We start from the raw sequence: 17,299 nt of genomic DNA, 5'->3' as shown, positions 1-17,299 counted from the left end.
ACTTGGGTTATTTCTACTTTGGGGATATTATGAACAGTACTGCTATGAAAATGCATGAACAAGTTTTTTCTGTGAACTTATGTTTTCAATTTTCTTTTGTATATAACTAGGAGTGGAATTGCTGGGTCATATGGTAACTCTATATTCAACTTTTTGAGGACCTGCCAAATTGTTTTTCACAGCAATGCATCATTTTATGCATTGCACCCCTACCAGCAATGGATGAGAGCTCCAATTTCTCCACATCCTCACCAACCTTCGTTTTCTTTCTTTTTTTATTATGACCACCCTAGGGGGTGTGAAAAGGTATCTTGTGGTTTTGATTTGCATTTCCCTAGTAAATATTGATGTTGAGCATCTTTTCACATGATTATTGGTTGCTGTATATCTTCTTTGAAGAAACACCTACTCAGATCCTTTGCTCATCTTTAAATTGGGTTATTTGCCTTTTTATTGTTGAGTTGTAAGAGTTCTTTATATATTCTGGATACCAGACCTTTATTATATATATGACTTACAAATATTTTCTCCCATTGTGTGGGTTCTCTTTTCATTTACTTGATGGTATCCTTTGAAGCACAAACAGTTTTAATTTTGATGAATTTATTTTTTCCTTTGTTTCTTGGGCTTTTGATGTCATATACACACTATATTAAACATTCAGAAAAAAATAATACGGCATGTAATTATGTACTCAAAACAGTTAACATTTTTCTGCAGTATTTGTGTTTTTTTAAGAAAGTAACATGTGACTTAACATCTATCTTTTCCTGTTTTTGTTTTCACTCAGAGTATATAAAAATCCTGAAGCTGATATGTACCATTTCCTCCTAAATTATTTTCAATAATTTTATGATATGGGTAAAAATCTTCAGTTAATTATAGCATTATTTTATTGTATAAAACATTTACATAAATGGCATCATGTGCCTAGCTTTTTATGTTTTTCTCTATATTAATGTTTTAAAAATTTATTCACATTCCCATGTAGATCTTATTTTCACCTCTGTATTGTGTTCAATTATGTAAATAAATTAGTTTATTTTTTTTCATTTTCTACAAATGTAAGATTAGGTTGCTTTCAATTTTTTTCTTCTATAAATAATGCTTTCATGTGCATTTTTGTACGTGTCTCTAAGCGCACAAGGGGAAATTTTTGGGGCGGGGGAGAGGGCAAGCAGGGGACAGGCTCTGCACTGACAGGCTGAAGCAAGGAGCCTGATGCAGGGCTTGAGCTCATGAACTGCGAGATTATGACCTGAGCTGAAGTTGGGTGTTCAACTGACTAAGCCACCCAGGGGCCCCACAAGGGGGAACATTTTTAATGCTATCTACCTAAAAGTAAAATTATTAGATTAAAAATATACTTATGATAATTTTACTATAAATTGCCAAACTGCTCTGTATAATAATTTATATCCAACTAGCAAAGTATGAGTCAAGATATTTCTACTTGTTCATCGACATTTTGTTAGACTTGTAAATGTTTACTAATGAGATAGTTATAACTTCATATCTCATCAAATTATAACTTTAATTAATCTGGGGGCACCTGGGAGGCTCAGTCAGTTAAACCTCTGACTCTTGATTTCAGTTTAGGTCATGATCTCATTGTTGTGAGGTCAAGCCCTACACAGACTCTGTGCTGACAGTATGGAGCCTGCTTGGGATTCTCTCTCTCCCCCTCTCTCTCTACACTTCCCCTGCTCATGTTCTCTCTCTTTCTCAAAATAAATAAATAAACCTTTAAAAATAATTGGAATTCCTAAATGTCCATCAACTGATGAATGGATAAAGAAATTGTGGTTTATATACACAATGGAGTACTACATGGCAATGAGAAAGAATGAAATATGGCCCTTTGGAGCAATGTGGATGGAACTGGAGAATGTGATGCTAAGTGAAATAAGCCATACAGAGAAAGACAGATACCATATGGTTTCACTCTAATGTGGATCCTGAGAAACTTAACAGAAACCCATGGGGGAGGGGAAGGAAAAAAAAAAAAAGAGGTTAGAGTGGGAGAGAGCCAAAGCATAAGAGACTCTTAAAAACTGAGAACAAACTGAGCGTTGATGGGGGGTGAGAGGGAGGGGAGGGTGGGTGATGGGTATTGAGGAGGGCACCTTTTGGGATGAGCACTGGGTGTTGTATGGAAACCAATTTGACAATAAATTTCATATATTGAAAAAAAATAATTGGAATTAATCTGTTTATTAGTAAGATTGGTCCTCATATTTACTGGCTATTGAATTTCCTTTCTTATAAAATTTTTGTTCATATTATTTGACCATTCTACTACTGCTTTTGCTCCTGAGAGCTTTTTATAGATTTGTTACAGTTTTTAATATATTCTGGATATTAATGCATCACCAGTTGCATGCATTGCTCATACCTGCATTTTTATTTTTATGCTATTCTTTCCAAAGAGAAGCTTTAAACTTTAGTTTATTAGTCTTTTTCTTTATGATTTGTTTTCTGTGTATTTTGAAACACATATTATGAAACCCTTCCATACCCCACCTTCATGAAAATATTATCTTATATTTCCCTAAAATTTTGAAAGATTTTATTTTATGTTTGGGTTATTAATCCATCTTGATTTGAATTTCGCATACAGTATGCACCAGGTAATTAATTTTATTTTTCCATAGAGACAGTCAAGCATTACAGCAGTATTAATAAAATAGTTTACCATTATACATCTTGGCTGATAGGTTATTTTATTTGTATAAGAAATTCTCAAGTATAAATTAGTTTCTCCATTAAGTTATTGAATACCTTACACTAAATCTATCCTTTGATTATATATTTTATTGTTCTTGTGAATGGCATCTTATTACTATTTTCATTTTAATGGGATTTGCTATTTATATTTTTTGTGCTTAATTTGCATTCAGAAAGCTATCAGTGCTATTAAAAATTTCTTCCTGAAGTACATTCTATAATAATACAGTGAGGATCTGTGCGTGGCAAATTATCTTAATCTTTGACTGAAAATGCCCTAATTTCATCCTTATTCTTGCATTGTATTTTATCCATGTATAGAAATCTTGGTTGATAAGATTTTTACCTTCAGCACTGTTGGGATAGCATTCTATAATTTTTTGGGTTTTATTTTGGTTATTGAGAGGCTGCTGCCAATCAAATTTTTTTTCTTTGTTGGTTATATGACCTTTCTTTCTGGTAGCATTTATGTTTTTCTTTTACTCTTTATCTTCATTAAAATATGGTCAAAGTTAAATTTATTTTTAATTATTATACCCAGGAATTTTTAGCTCCTTTATTTTTAGGATTCATACCTTTTATTAATAGTGGAAAATTCTGTCATTATTTTGAAAATTATGATCTTTGCCCATTCTGTCATTCTCTCCTTCTAAAATTTCTATTTTGATATGGTAGGTCTTTTCATCCTTTCTTCAATGTTTTGAATCCCTTTTTCATATTTTTCATCTCTTCAACTTCTTATGTTGTATTCTGAGTAATTTCCTCAGATATTTCTTCTCATATATTGATTATCTCTTCAGCTATATTTAATCTTTTAAACCAATCTACATAGTGTGCTAAGGTTTTTATTTCTGCAACTACTTGTTGGATTTCTGGAATTTCTCTTTATATTTTCTCAGAATTTGTCGACTATTTAAAAAATTTATACTTTATTTATTTATTTACACTATTTATGTATTATTGTGGCTTGTATTACTTTATTTATCTTCATTTATTTTAAACATTCTTCCTTTTGAGGCTCTCAGAATATTGTTTGATGATATCAAGCTCAAGGGATGCTAACCCTCCTATTTGTTGTTGTTGTTTCTGCTGACTCTTGCTCATGAGGAACTTTGTGCATTTTTGATGACACGCTTATCTTCAGTAGAGAGTTTTTCCTCTAGCAAATCCATAAAATTTGAACTGTAAATTTCTCTGCAGAGAATAGTTTGCATTTACTTCACTGGGAAATAAGCTAAGAAGAGTCTATATATTGATTTCTCAGTTTGAGGATTCCTCAACATTCAGCTGATATAAATTTCAATTCCATACCCACTGGTAGTACAGTAAATTTTATTTTTTATTCTACCTAGAATCCTATAGCTTCCATGTTCCAGTGGTTGGAGGTTTAAAAACATCACCCTTGGTGAAAAGTCTTTAGAAAAAAATCTCATCACTATCATTTTACTATTTGGGAACACAAAGCCATAGCTCTTGTTCCTACTGGGCTTATTACTTATTACTTCAGGTTTTAGCATTAGGTCTTATATCCATGTCCACATTTTTCCTAAGTCTACTCTGGTGACAACCACTGAGCTTATATTAACTAATTTTCAGTTTACTTGACATCTGTCACTTGAGGTTACTCTTTTCTTTCCTTTAGACTCTTCCATATATTTCAAATTTTGCTTTGTTTTAATTCAGCATTTCTATATGTTGTTATCAGAGAGGTTCAGTATTAAGCCAGTGTTAATGCATTTTTGTTCTAAACAGAATAGTACTCAGAGCAAAGCATGTGTAATTTCTATATTTAGAAAGCTACCGACTGCTCCTTTGTGGGCTACTATGGTCAATTTTTGTAAATTATACCTGGATTATTTAAAACAAAGAGAAAATCTCTTACATTAATAGTTTATTTAATCAAGTTTGGTATGCTTCTCCAATTCAATTTTGTAACTTTATACTTGATTTGCTGGGCTAAGTATTATGTAAAATTCACTTACCAATATTACCATACTGATGTTTATTTCTCCTTGTATTTTCAACAGCTTTTGTTTTATACTTTATTAGTATGTCTTATTGAATGTTTTCTTAGTAAAAAGTTACCTATATGTTCCATTTCTGCTTAAAACCTTATATTCAAATTTGACTCATTCTAATATTCTGATCCCTTCTTTCTTTGTGCTTGCATTTGTTGGGTAGATCTTTAAATACCTTAAAGATCCCAAGTCAAAACTGTGTCTCTTATAGACATCATATGATTCCATCTGTTTTTTGGACCCTAACTGATATGAACATATATTATTTGCATGTTTGCTATTGTTATGGCAGATGTTTGGGTCTTTTGTCATTTACTTTATGCTTAATGGCTTGGCTTCTAAAATTTTTCACTGCTATTTCCTTTGATATATAGTTGTTATTTATTTGATTTCTTCACTCTGATAATTTAGAAATATGTGCTATATTTTTATATATTTCAATAATAAATGTATACCAATATTTCTGAATTAGTAAATTTAAAAACCTAAACAATATGTGATGTCTCCCTGTATATATATTTATAGAGGTTATAGATTAACAACTTTTATATATCCTTGACTATTTTTCTAGTCAGATACAATTCTTTTTCAATTAATGCTGATAATTTATATTTTCCCTCAAATTAAATAATTTCTTAATATTTCCTTTTGTATTTTATGTATTGGTAGGGTTTTGTCTTCTTGATTAGACTTGCATAGGGATCTATTTTGTTGCCTTTACTATTGTTTCACCATAAAACTCCAATTCCTAGGTTTATCATTTAAGTTTACAGCTTTTCCTTTAAAAATGTATTATATTATTTTCTCCTTCTATTTATGTATTTTATTCTTCTTGCTTTCCTTATGTTTGTATGCTCGTTCTTTCAACTTCTTCAGTTCTTATGCATATTTTATTAACGGCTATAAATGCACTTCAGAACAGCTTTGTCCTCAGTCTCCCGATTTTGATACATATTGATCTTATTGTTGGCACAGATATTTTGTTTTATTTATTTTATTTCTTTAATATAATTTATTGTCAGATTGGTTTCCATACAATACCCAGTGCTCATCCCAACAAGTGCCCTCCTCCCTGTCCATCACCCACTTTCCCCTCTCTCCCACGCCTCATCTACCCTTAGTTTGTTCTCAGTCCTTAAGAGTCTTTTATGGTTTGCCTCCCTCCCTCTCTGTAACTTTTTCCCCTCTCCCATGGGAGGGGGAGACCTTCCCCTCCCCCATGGTCTTCTGTTAAGTTTCTCAAGATCCACATATGAGTGAAAACATATGGTATCTGTCTTTCTCTGCCTGACTTATTTCACTTAACATAATACCCTCCAGTTCCATCCACATTGCAGCAAATGGCCATATTTCATTCTTTCTCATTGCCAAGTAGTATTCCATTGTATATATAACCCACATCTTTTTTTTTTTTAATTTTTTTTCAACGTTTTTTATTTATTTTTGGGACAGAGAGAGACAGAGCATGAACGGGGGAGGGTCAGAGAGAGAGGGAGACACAGAATCGGAAACAGGCTCCAGGCTCCGAGCCATCAGCCCAGAGCTTGACGCGGGGCTCGAACTCACGGACCGTGAGATCGTGACCTGGCTGAAGTTGGACGCTTAACCGACTGCGCCACCCAGGCGCCCCAACCCACATCTTCTTTACCCATTCGTCAGTTGATGGACATTTAGGCTCTTTCCATAATTTGGCTATTGTTTAAAGTGCTGCTACACACATTGGGGTACATGTGCCCCTATGCATCAGCACTCCTGTATCCTTTGGGTAGATACCAGCAGTCGCACAGATATTTTAAATATCCTCTTTGGCCAAAGAGTTATTAAAAATAATCTTTTTAGGGGCGACTGGGTGGCTCAGTTGGTTACGCGTCCGACTTCGGCTCAGGTCATGATCTCACAGTTAGAGCCCTGAGTGGGGTTCCGTGCTGAAAGCTCAGATATGGGAGCCTGCTTCAGATTCTGTGTCTCCCTCTCTCTGCCCCTCCCCTGCTCACGCTCTATCTCTTTCTTAAAAACAAATAAACATTTCAAAAAATTAAAAAAAATACTATGTTTACCTTTCATTAAATTTGCTTATTAAAAACATCTTCTTGGGAACCTGGGTGGCTCAGTCAGTTAAGCCTCCAACTTGAGCTCAGGTTTTGATCTCACAGTTCCTGAGTTCGAGCCCTGCATCTAGGAATCCTCTGTCTCCCTCTCTCTCTGCCCCTTCCCCACTCATGCACATGAGTGCACATATGTGCGTGCGCTCTCTCTCAAAAATAAATAAGAATATTTTTAAAAGTTAAAAAGAATTAAAAACATCCTGTTCTTAAGTACAATTTGTTGTTTGTGGTTAGAATATACAATCTACTCACAATTTTTGTTTTGTGGAATTCGTAAAAGTTTGTCAACATTTTAAGATCATCTGAAAACATTGTCTATTCTGTTTGTAGGTTAGAGTCTTTTTTCTTTCTAGCAATCTACATTAACGAAGATTGTGTAAGTGCTTTAAAAAATCTGTATTGGCATGGGGCTCAGTCGGTTAAGGTCATGATCTCATGGTTTGTGGATTCGAGTCCCGAATCGGGCTCTGTGCTGAACTCTTGCTCAGAGCCTGGAGACTGCTTCAGATTCTGTGTCTCCTTCTCTCTCTGCCCCTCCTCCGTTCACACTCTGTCTCACCCTGTCTCTCAAAAATAAATAAATAAATGTAAAAAAGATTAAATATTAAAAAATCTGTATTGGCTTAACTGAAATAATAAACTTCGTTTCTTATTCCTGCAATAGTCTAAGGTGGCTATAACTGGTCTGGTGATCTGCTCCGATGATTTAGGGATCCAGTCTCCTTTTGCCTTCCTAGGGCACTACTACTCAAAGTGTAGCAATGTACAAATTGTTATCTGTCAGCAATAAAATAAGGAGCTCATAGCAGAATATAAATCAACCGCATTACTTATCACAGTGTTTAATTCAGTTGATATATTGTTCATAGCCAAACTTTTCTCCATGAAGGATGCAGTGGCTGCTTTAGGGCCTGAGAGTGCTCTACTGTATCTTCTATATCTTATTAGTAGGCCAGGAAAAGAGACAGCAGAGAGAATTGTTAGGAGACTACTTTTGGTAGTAGCCATGCCTAGAAGTGGCATATATCATTCTGCCCACATCTCACTGATCACAATTCACATGACTTCATGCAACTATAAGAGAAGCTGGAAAAATATAGGATGGCTAAGTGCCCAAGAAGAAGAAAAAATGGTTTTGTGAACATGGTAGTCTCTGCTACAACTTTTTCTGTATTTTCCATTCTCCGTGCTCATCATAGGAATATCTGCAACACTTTTTGTTCTCAATCCATTACTAACAACCACATATATATGCATTTCTTCTTACCCAAGACATAAGGATGACTTTCAACCAACACTTATTTTAAGACACAATATTGGGCTTTATTTTTCTATTTTCTTCATCTGACCTATAAATAAGCTTTTTCCCTCAGTTTATGCATACTTTTTAACAGACATCATTAGGTTGGTTCTCTGCCAACAGTAAATAACAGAACTAGCTGTGTCCATCCTGCCTTGAAGACTTTTTCCAGTTCTGATCACATGTCACACTATTGCTGTTGGTACATTTTAGAAACATACATGAATCAGATGCTTGGCCAGTATTATTTTCTAAACTCTTCAACTTGTCAGAGGCTTCTGAATGGCACAAATAAAATTTTTAAATTCTAATCTCACCATGACTTGTATTGTTAGTCCCACTTTACACAAAATTGTGTAGTTTTCTCTACATATTCAGAACTTGGGGGTTATAAAAGATTTCTTGATTTTTTTATTATAGGGCTAACTTTTCTGGAAGAGAAAATTTTGTTCACTCTTTCAGACAAATGGTTTAATTTTTTTCCCTTTTAATGACCCAATATGGATCTTCCACAGCAACTTGAAGAATGCATTTTAAAACTCATGATTCTTGAAGAACCACCCCAAATCTTAAAGCACAAAGACAAACCAGAGATTTCTGGAATCTCTGTGATAACTCAGCTTAAATCCAAGAAATATAAATGTAAAAACTAATGGGCCATAAAGATCTGAGGAAGTAAGTTTATTACAATCAGACTTGCAAGAGTGACTTATTTATCTCTCAGTTCAGTTCAAGCAATTGTATGTTTACTTTATGCTTGGTAGCCTATTTTGAAAAATAATTGTAATAATTTGTCCAACTTGCTTTGCTGCAATGTAGTGTGTTTTAACTTGGTATGCTTTGTTTGAGCAGCTTTGTCAATAATGCAAATTTCTGATTTGTGGCAGAATGTGTGTGGTAACAGCAAAACCCAGACCTGGCTTCTATAGAAGGTGGGGTGAAGTTCATATACTTACCTATTTGGAAAGCTATAAAAAAGACAAAGTAATTACTCTATGGCATCTGAAAGGCTGAAACTTGAGTGCTATATATTGCACATTTTAAAAAGTGTGGATCATTTCTATTATTTTTTTCTGTAAAACTTGACTAGGATATCTGTTTTTGGGTACCAATCATTGGTCCTTTGCTGTCATTACTGAGTAATCTTAACATCATGTTTTTAAATGTCAGATTCGTCCTATCCAATAGTATGTGTTTTTCCTTTTTTTGCAGTACTTGGGACTATTTCAGAGTTATTATAAGAACTCATTTTTCACTGGATTAGCACTGTGGCTCTCTGATGATCAATGTATCTTTTACGACCTTGTATTCATTTTATTGTCCATATCACTTTCAAAATGTAGCGATGATGGATTAGTTAGTGTCATGAACTTGAGTTCATTTTGTTCAGCAAGAATTTTCCAACTTTTTAGCCCTCTTCTTTATTAAAAAAAATTAACGTTTACTTACTATTGCGAGACAGAGAGAGAGATAGAGAGACAGAGCATGAGCAGGGGAGGGGCAGAGAGAGAGGGAGACACAGAATCTAAAGCAGGCTCCAGGCTCTCAGCTGCCAGCACAGACCCCGACACAGGGCTTGAACCCATGATCTGTGAGATTGTGACCTGAGCCAAAGTCAGAAGCTTAACCAACTGAGTCACCCTGGCACCCCTAGCCCTCTTCTTTAAAAAGCAACACCTTCTTTCCCATAAATAGCAATCTTTGGTAGCCATGCCTTTTCATGCTCACCTCAGAAACTTGATTGGAAGGCAATTCTGTATAGTTGGTCAAATTTCTGGATCACTAAGGGATGAACAGAACTTAGTCCTGTGCTACCATGGTACAGACTGTGATGACAATACATTGATACCTAGCACATTTAATCTCAGAAATATTTTCATATTTTTGTTTATATTTGGTATTAGTACATGGACAAATGTTTTATTCTTTTGTTGGCTTTCTCTTTGGATTTTCATAATCTATGTTTGAAAGGGGCTGAGAAAACTCTGCAAGACAACTTTGATACTAAAAAACAATGGAGCACTGTAATATTTGTCATTGTCATTTCTAATTGGTTTCATTTATACTATAGCAAGACCTAGTTTGATTTTAAGAGAGCTCATTTTCTCTATGTAGAGCATTGTATAGCAGCTAGCATACCATTTGTTATGTAGTAGATATAAAATTAAATATATTTCTAACCTTACTTGTGGGCGAAGGATAGTCTTATTTTAGACAGCAGTCAGTAAGTTCTGATGCCTTCATTCAGAAGTGACGACAGAATTTCCATACCGCATAAAGAATGCTCAGGAATGCTAGAGATAGCCTCAAGGGCACTGGGGTATGTGTGTGTATAGGGAGGCTCTGTACAGCTCAGTGACATATGGCCACAGGGTATAATAGAAACAAAGCTGAGTCAGCAGGACTGGGTGGCAATGCGAGGATTCTGTCTCAGCCCCTTGAGTTCAACTCTGACCTGGGGAGGCAGGACTAGGTTTTCACTGAGAGTACTTTCTATCTCTACAATCATTCAATTTATGACAGGCCCCTGAAATGTGTCATTTCTAAAGCTAGATATATCTCAGTCCAGTTCTAAATTATGCCAAATGCTCTAAATTAAAACATTTAATTAACAAAATCACTAGGTGTTGCATGCATTCGTTATTAAATATCTGATCTACTCATAATCACTGAGTATCCTCTGGTGAAGAGTCAGCCTTTCTAAACTGCCTCACTCACAAAGGCTGATAATCTTTCCCTTATAGAGGCAGTTGGCACCATTGGGTACTTTTGATTTTCTATTCTGACTTTACTAATGTTTCTGTGATACTGATGAACATCCTGGATTTCTATCTCCTTAAAGAGCTACACTGGATATTAGTTGCATTTTTCTTGAGACTTGTAGCTTATTCTTATATTAAAGCTAATCATTGGGGTATAAATAATATACAAACATACATCCCTTCAGATGTTTCTATAATGTCCATTCCTCCTTTCTCTCATTGCTGACCTCATCCTTAAGTCTGAAAACCTTTTCTGATCTATTTCCTGCCTTTGAGAAACTTAAAGTCATGCAGTCATTTGTAGGTGCCTATCCTATTCTTAAAACATAACTCTGAAATTGCTGGTGAAATTGCTGGTTCATACCAAAAAAGGAGACTTTAATTCATTTCCCTGAAAAGTTGCCATATCCTTTTCTCCCTTCCCTTCTTACCTTACAGAGATATCTCTCTCCTCTGACTTTTTCCTCATCCCAACCACCTGAGCAACCCCCCTTCAACTTCCCCTCCCCCTCTGCCACACACAATCTTTCAGGTACCAATGCGACAAAGAGCTCCCGTGTGTTAACTGACAACTGTGATGAATTCATAGTGACCGACCATCAGACATATGTGGTAAGGGATGAAAAGTTTGCATCCAGTCTCCTTGGAAAGGTGTTCTTAGGTCAGTAGTTGTTTGCTGCGGGCATGGGATGACTAACTGAAGGGAAAGAGATGTGTATTCAGAGTCTCCTTATTCTGTTTGAGGACCACTCACTGTGGACAGTCCAGTCTGAGCGCCTTAGAAGCAATGAAGTATTACGTGATGTAATATATTATTTTCATTATCCTTCCTCTTTTATAATATGCAAGGTCTATTTATAGGTGAACTGAAAGATTTTACTGATGATACTTCACAGTATAGGTATTGTACCTTTCATCTTGTTTTCAGTTGTGTAAGAAATACTATGAGTAACTTGAACAGCATCTGTCCATTTGTGAGGAGGATGCATCTGACTAATGAATGAGTCAATTACTCTGAAGATATTTCCTCACGTTGAGATGCTGTGACTCTAGGACAAATTTGGAGATATATTTCAACCATTATCTAAACGCAATGCTACTTGCAGAACAAGGGTCTGCAAACATTCTTTTGTGCAGGGGCTGATAATAAGTATTTTCACCTTTGTGGGCCATTTAAGAGATCTTGGTTGCACATTATTCTTTTTTTAAAAATCCTTTAAAAATGGAAAAAGTGGGGCGCCTGGGTGGCGCAGTCGGTTAAGCGTCCGACTTCAGCCAGGTCACGATCTCGCGGTCCGTGAGTTCGAGCCCCGCGTCAGGCTCTGGGCTGATGGCTCGGAGCCTGGAGCCTGTTTCCGATTCTGTGTCTCCCTCTCTCTCTGCCCCTCCCCGTTCATGCTCTGTCTCTCTCTGTCCCAAAAATAAATTAAAAATGTTGAAAAAAAAATTTAAAAATGGAAAAAGTGCTAGCACACGGTTCTTACAAAGTTTACCAACTTTTTGTTTAGATTGCAAACATCAGAGAAACTGCCGTACATAGAACTTTATGAGCTTGCTCCCTTAGACAACAATATTCTCAGTAAAATGGACTAAACTTCAATATAACAATTATAAAATTAAAATGCAATCCTAAGACAACGAGATGTATTTTCCATTATCACATATCTTATGGTTAACAAAGTTTTGATTTTTGTCCTCTACATAAGTAATATAAGGAGAATATATAACAATAAAAAATGAAAAAAAAAAACTACTTAAAAATATTCCTATCTGGACAAGTTCCAGAAGGCTAGGAGTTTTAAATCACAAAGTAAAAATGATCATCTTCAGTCTAACCCAACTTACTCTTTACTTGAAACTCATCATTGTCTTCATGCCTATGCCATCTCACTATATACGTCCATTTGCGACCAAAAGAAATTTGTTAAAAATTCCATTCTGAGCATCAAAAACATCTAGCACATATCAGATCAACATTCAAAATGCTGATGGTTAGTGATGAGAATCAGACACCATATAGAAGTATTCCCTTTGTAGACATCAAAGAGAGTCTTTTTATCTAGGGAAGGACACACAACAGACGCTTTCAGAAGCACTATGATTAGTTGGTAGAGCCTGAGTATTCATTACATGTGACCTAAACAAATAGAAATAGCTTGGCTTTTAGCTGATTTTGTCATGATGTCCAATCATTCATAATTGTGAATAAAGAGGATGCACTACTGTAAATCATACATTAACTGAATACAGGTGACCAATTGGAAAATAACTCACTTTTTGTCTTTTCTGAAATTCTGCTTCCTCATATATGGTGCTGATATACTGGTAAATAATTTAGTGATTCTGAAACAAACAAAAAAATTATTGGGTTAAGCCTTCTCAATTCTAAGAAAGAAGGTCTTTTTTAGATTAGCAGAATGTTCATAGAGGACAACTATAATTTTTCTGTGTAGCATAAGTAAGGCTAAGAAACATTTATCACTGAATTTCTCAAACCATTTTGTGCTGGAAAGCCTTATCAATCATTTGAGTATATGGCATTATTTTTGTTTTACTTCTTTTTTCCATATATATATGTATAAAACAACCTATAAATAACCTGAGTGAAGATTCAACATGAGTCACAAATACACATTCCATAACAGGAACTGCACAATATCATTTAATAGCTTCTGAACAGAAAGTTTCTATTACATTTTTGTGCTCCAAAGGAAACCCAATGTCCTCATATCTCAAAAATCTTTTGGAGAGAACTTGTGGTTTAAGCAAGTGGAAGAAAATCAATTGCATATTCTCTCTTCTAAGGGAGTATTTTACTTAATGCTTTCAATATTATTAATTTCTTCTCAATTATGAATTGCTCTATTTGTGAAAATTACTTTGGGCCAAATAATAAAGTAAGTGTTTAATATGGAAAGGCAAATAAATGGGTTTCAGTCTCATTATTTTTTTGTTTTCTTTTATTTCATAAAATGTATTTCCATTCAGCAAATTTTAATTACTCACCAATTGTATGTAAAGTCCTATGTTATAATAGGTATATTATGGGATACCAAGATGGATCAAGGATGGTCCTTGTTCTGAAAGTGCTTAGCTTTAGTGATTATGACAATCAAGACATCCAAAACAATATTAAAATAGGGAGACACAGTGGCGCCTGGGTGGCTCAGTTGGTTAAGTGTCCAACTTTGGCTCAGGTCATGATCTCATGGTTCGTGGGTTCGAGCCACGCATCGGGCTCTGTGCTGGCAGCTCAGAGTCTGGAGCCTGCTTCAGATTCTGTGTCTCCCTCTCTTTCTGACCCTCCCCTGTCCCCTCTCTCTCTCTCTCTCTCTCAAAAGTAATAAAACATTAAAAAATAAAAGACAGAGACCTATTATATGAAATGTCATAAACTAAATAAAGCTGCTTTTACCCTGATTGTTCACATGGATATCTTGGTCTGTACAATGACTTGTCTAAATGTGTACTTCATAGCTTTCTTGTTACATATGTGATGATAAGAAAGCTTACTCTTAAAATTAGTTGCTGATATATGAAGAAGAGGCAGGCACACAGATACATACAGAACAAGAAAGCTGAAAACTATAAATAGATTGTCAACAACTCTGAAGCTAATTATGAAAATGGAAAGTTAATAGAAATGCTTTGAACACATGCTAAATTTCTATGGTAAGTCATTCAATCTCTTTAAATATTTGCTAATGCTATAGTGCTTTTGTACAAGTTATTTTTATAGATCAAGAAATCTGTGATTCTCTTTTATTTAGAAATGATTTTCTATTCTGTAGCATGTGTAAGGTATGATTATACATTTTGAGAGCAATTGAAGCTCTACCTCGTCATTACAGTGAATCCTTCCAGACAGAACCGTAAACAAACAGCCTAGTCCTCTGTGGGAGACAAGGATGTACACGTTTGATTAATGGTTGGCACGGATGACACCTGGAATCCAAACAGTTGGAGTCATACCTCAGGAAATGCTTCAAGGACATAAGGAAGCACCATCTGAAGCAACACAGATGCTGATAACAGAGAAATAGTTATATCCAGGATGAAAACTGTGAATAAAGGAAGCAACTGAACTTAAATAGAAACCAGAGGGCAGAATGCAGAGCAGGAAAGGGACGATGAAAGAACAAAAGCAGTGGGCCTGACAAGTGGCACCTGCTCTCATGAATCATACACCTTTTCCCCTCCTTTCGAGTCACTCTTGAGCTGGCTCCTCTTCAGTCTTCCCTCCTCCAGATAGGGTCGCCAAGCCATTCTCTCCTTTAACATTTGTTCTTCCCTTATTTTAACTCTATCTCCGTGTCTTGCTCATTTAAACTTTCATTCTTCCTCCTTGCTTGCTTTCCCCCTCTACCCCTGTTCTTTTTTCCTGAAGGATAAGGTCCATCTTTCTAAGATTGAAAAATTACAGCTTCATTAAAAACTCTATATTTATTTCTGGACAATGGTATTTATACGGATAACATTTTAGTGAGTGAAGACTCACTTACGGAAAGGATCTATTACTGCAAGTCCCACGTGGCCACACTGGTCACAGTGGGATTTCCGAGGAAATAGAAGTCACAGTTGATCATCAAGTCTTATAAGTTCAGGTGTTTTTCTGAGGCTCAGTTGATTTATATCTAAAGTGGAGCTGATATTGCATTTTTGAGGGTGGAAATTTATCTCGCTGAGAGCTGAGATTCTGAAATGACTACTTATGAAGAAATTGCCTTATATCTATGTTCCTTAAAAAGTTTCTGTTCTTTTGATATGTTCTCAAAATTATGCTCTGATGTAGCCTGGACATGTATTTCCCAGTCCTGAAAGAAGATTTATATCAAAAGAAATAAAGGCACATGACCCTACTAATGATGGGTACTGAGAAAACAGACAATATAGTTATTTTATGTCTCTCAGCTAAGCTAGTGATTTAAAGGTAAAAGAAAAGCTTAAAGCAATTTTCTTTAGAACATAAAGACAGAGAAAAGTCCAGATGGACATAAACTATGCTCTTGGTGAAAGACACACAACTACAAATATTCATATTGCTGGTGAGTGGATGTACAGTATAGGTATTATCTCTTGTCGATCTCATGAGTAAAAAATGTAGCTTCTCTTTACAATAAAGTTAGGGAGAGACAGGACAATTCGTGTTAGTAAGGTGAAAAATCCTTTGCCAGTCAAAGGCTTTTTGGTAAGAGTTAAAGCTCATAGTAAATAAAGAATTCTGGAATCAACAGTGTGGACAGGCTTCAGGAAGACCCTACACTTAGCTTACTTTAGACTAGGGTCACTCTATTATTGCATTGATAATAGTGAAGCGTTTATGATTTTAACAACTACTTTTTCAAAAGTTATGTCATCTATACTTTAACATACAAATCATTGAGTTTAAGTCATGGTTCATTTTCTTAGTTAACCATCAGAGGTCATGCTCACTCATTGGATTATTATCCCTGGTGACAACATACTTTATAGTTACTGTACCAAGGGGAAACCAATTCACCTCCTAACTCCCCAAGCATTGGCTGTGCAAAACATAATTTATTTGTTCATCCTGATATTAACTTAACAAAAATTTTAGTTTATGCCCTCGGCGTTGGAGATGCAATAATAAACAAGAAAGACACAGTTTCTTCCCTTATAGAAAGGGAGACAGAAAATTAAATTATAATGGATTCAAAGAAGGATAATTCATAAAGAATACATAATTCTTCTTAGGATGGCCAGAGAAAGGGCTGGTGTTTTGGCAAAGCGTTGTGAAAAGATGCAATTAAAACTTTTTAAACAAGGGAGAAGAGTGGCCCGATTTGTGATTTAGAAAGACCTTATTGGCTACAATGTAAATAATTGAATAGAGGATGACAAGAGTGAAAGCCAAGAATATCTTTTGAAGTTTTTCAGGTCTTTGATGACAATAACCTGGCTGAGGGAGGTGACATTAGTTAAGGAGAGAAAAGAAGAGATTCAAGACCATTTGAGAATAAATTAAGAAGCTTTGATAATTTATTAGATGTGAGGAGTCAGGGAAAGGACAGGACTCAAGAATGACATTCAGATTTGAGCATCTGAGTAGATGGCCAATCAAGGACATTCAGTAAGTATTTGGATCTATATCATCTGAATGCACAAATATAGACAGTGGAGTAGCCAGCATAGACACGGTGCTATGTAGTTCTGTCTGTGATGGGGATTAATAGTTTAGAAAGCAACACAAGTGCTTTTTTAATGGTTGCTAATGGGAAGAATGTGGCAAATTAATAAGAATTCCCCAGGCTTTAAAATTAGCTTTTCACTTTTGTTGGTTTCCAAGAAAGTCCTTCATAGAAGAATTAATTAATTTCATGAATTTATTTAAAAAGTAATTACTTAAGAATAATTGTGGAATTATAA

Source organism: Neofelis nebulosa, chromosome 5, assembly GCF_028018385.1.
Source record: "Neofelis nebulosa isolate mNeoNeb1 chromosome 5, mNeoNeb1.pri, whole genome shotgun sequence".
NCBI lineage: Eukaryota > Metazoa > Chordata > Mammalia > Carnivora > Felidae > Neofelis > Neofelis nebulosa.
Note: the sequence above shows the minus strand (reverse complement) of the source record.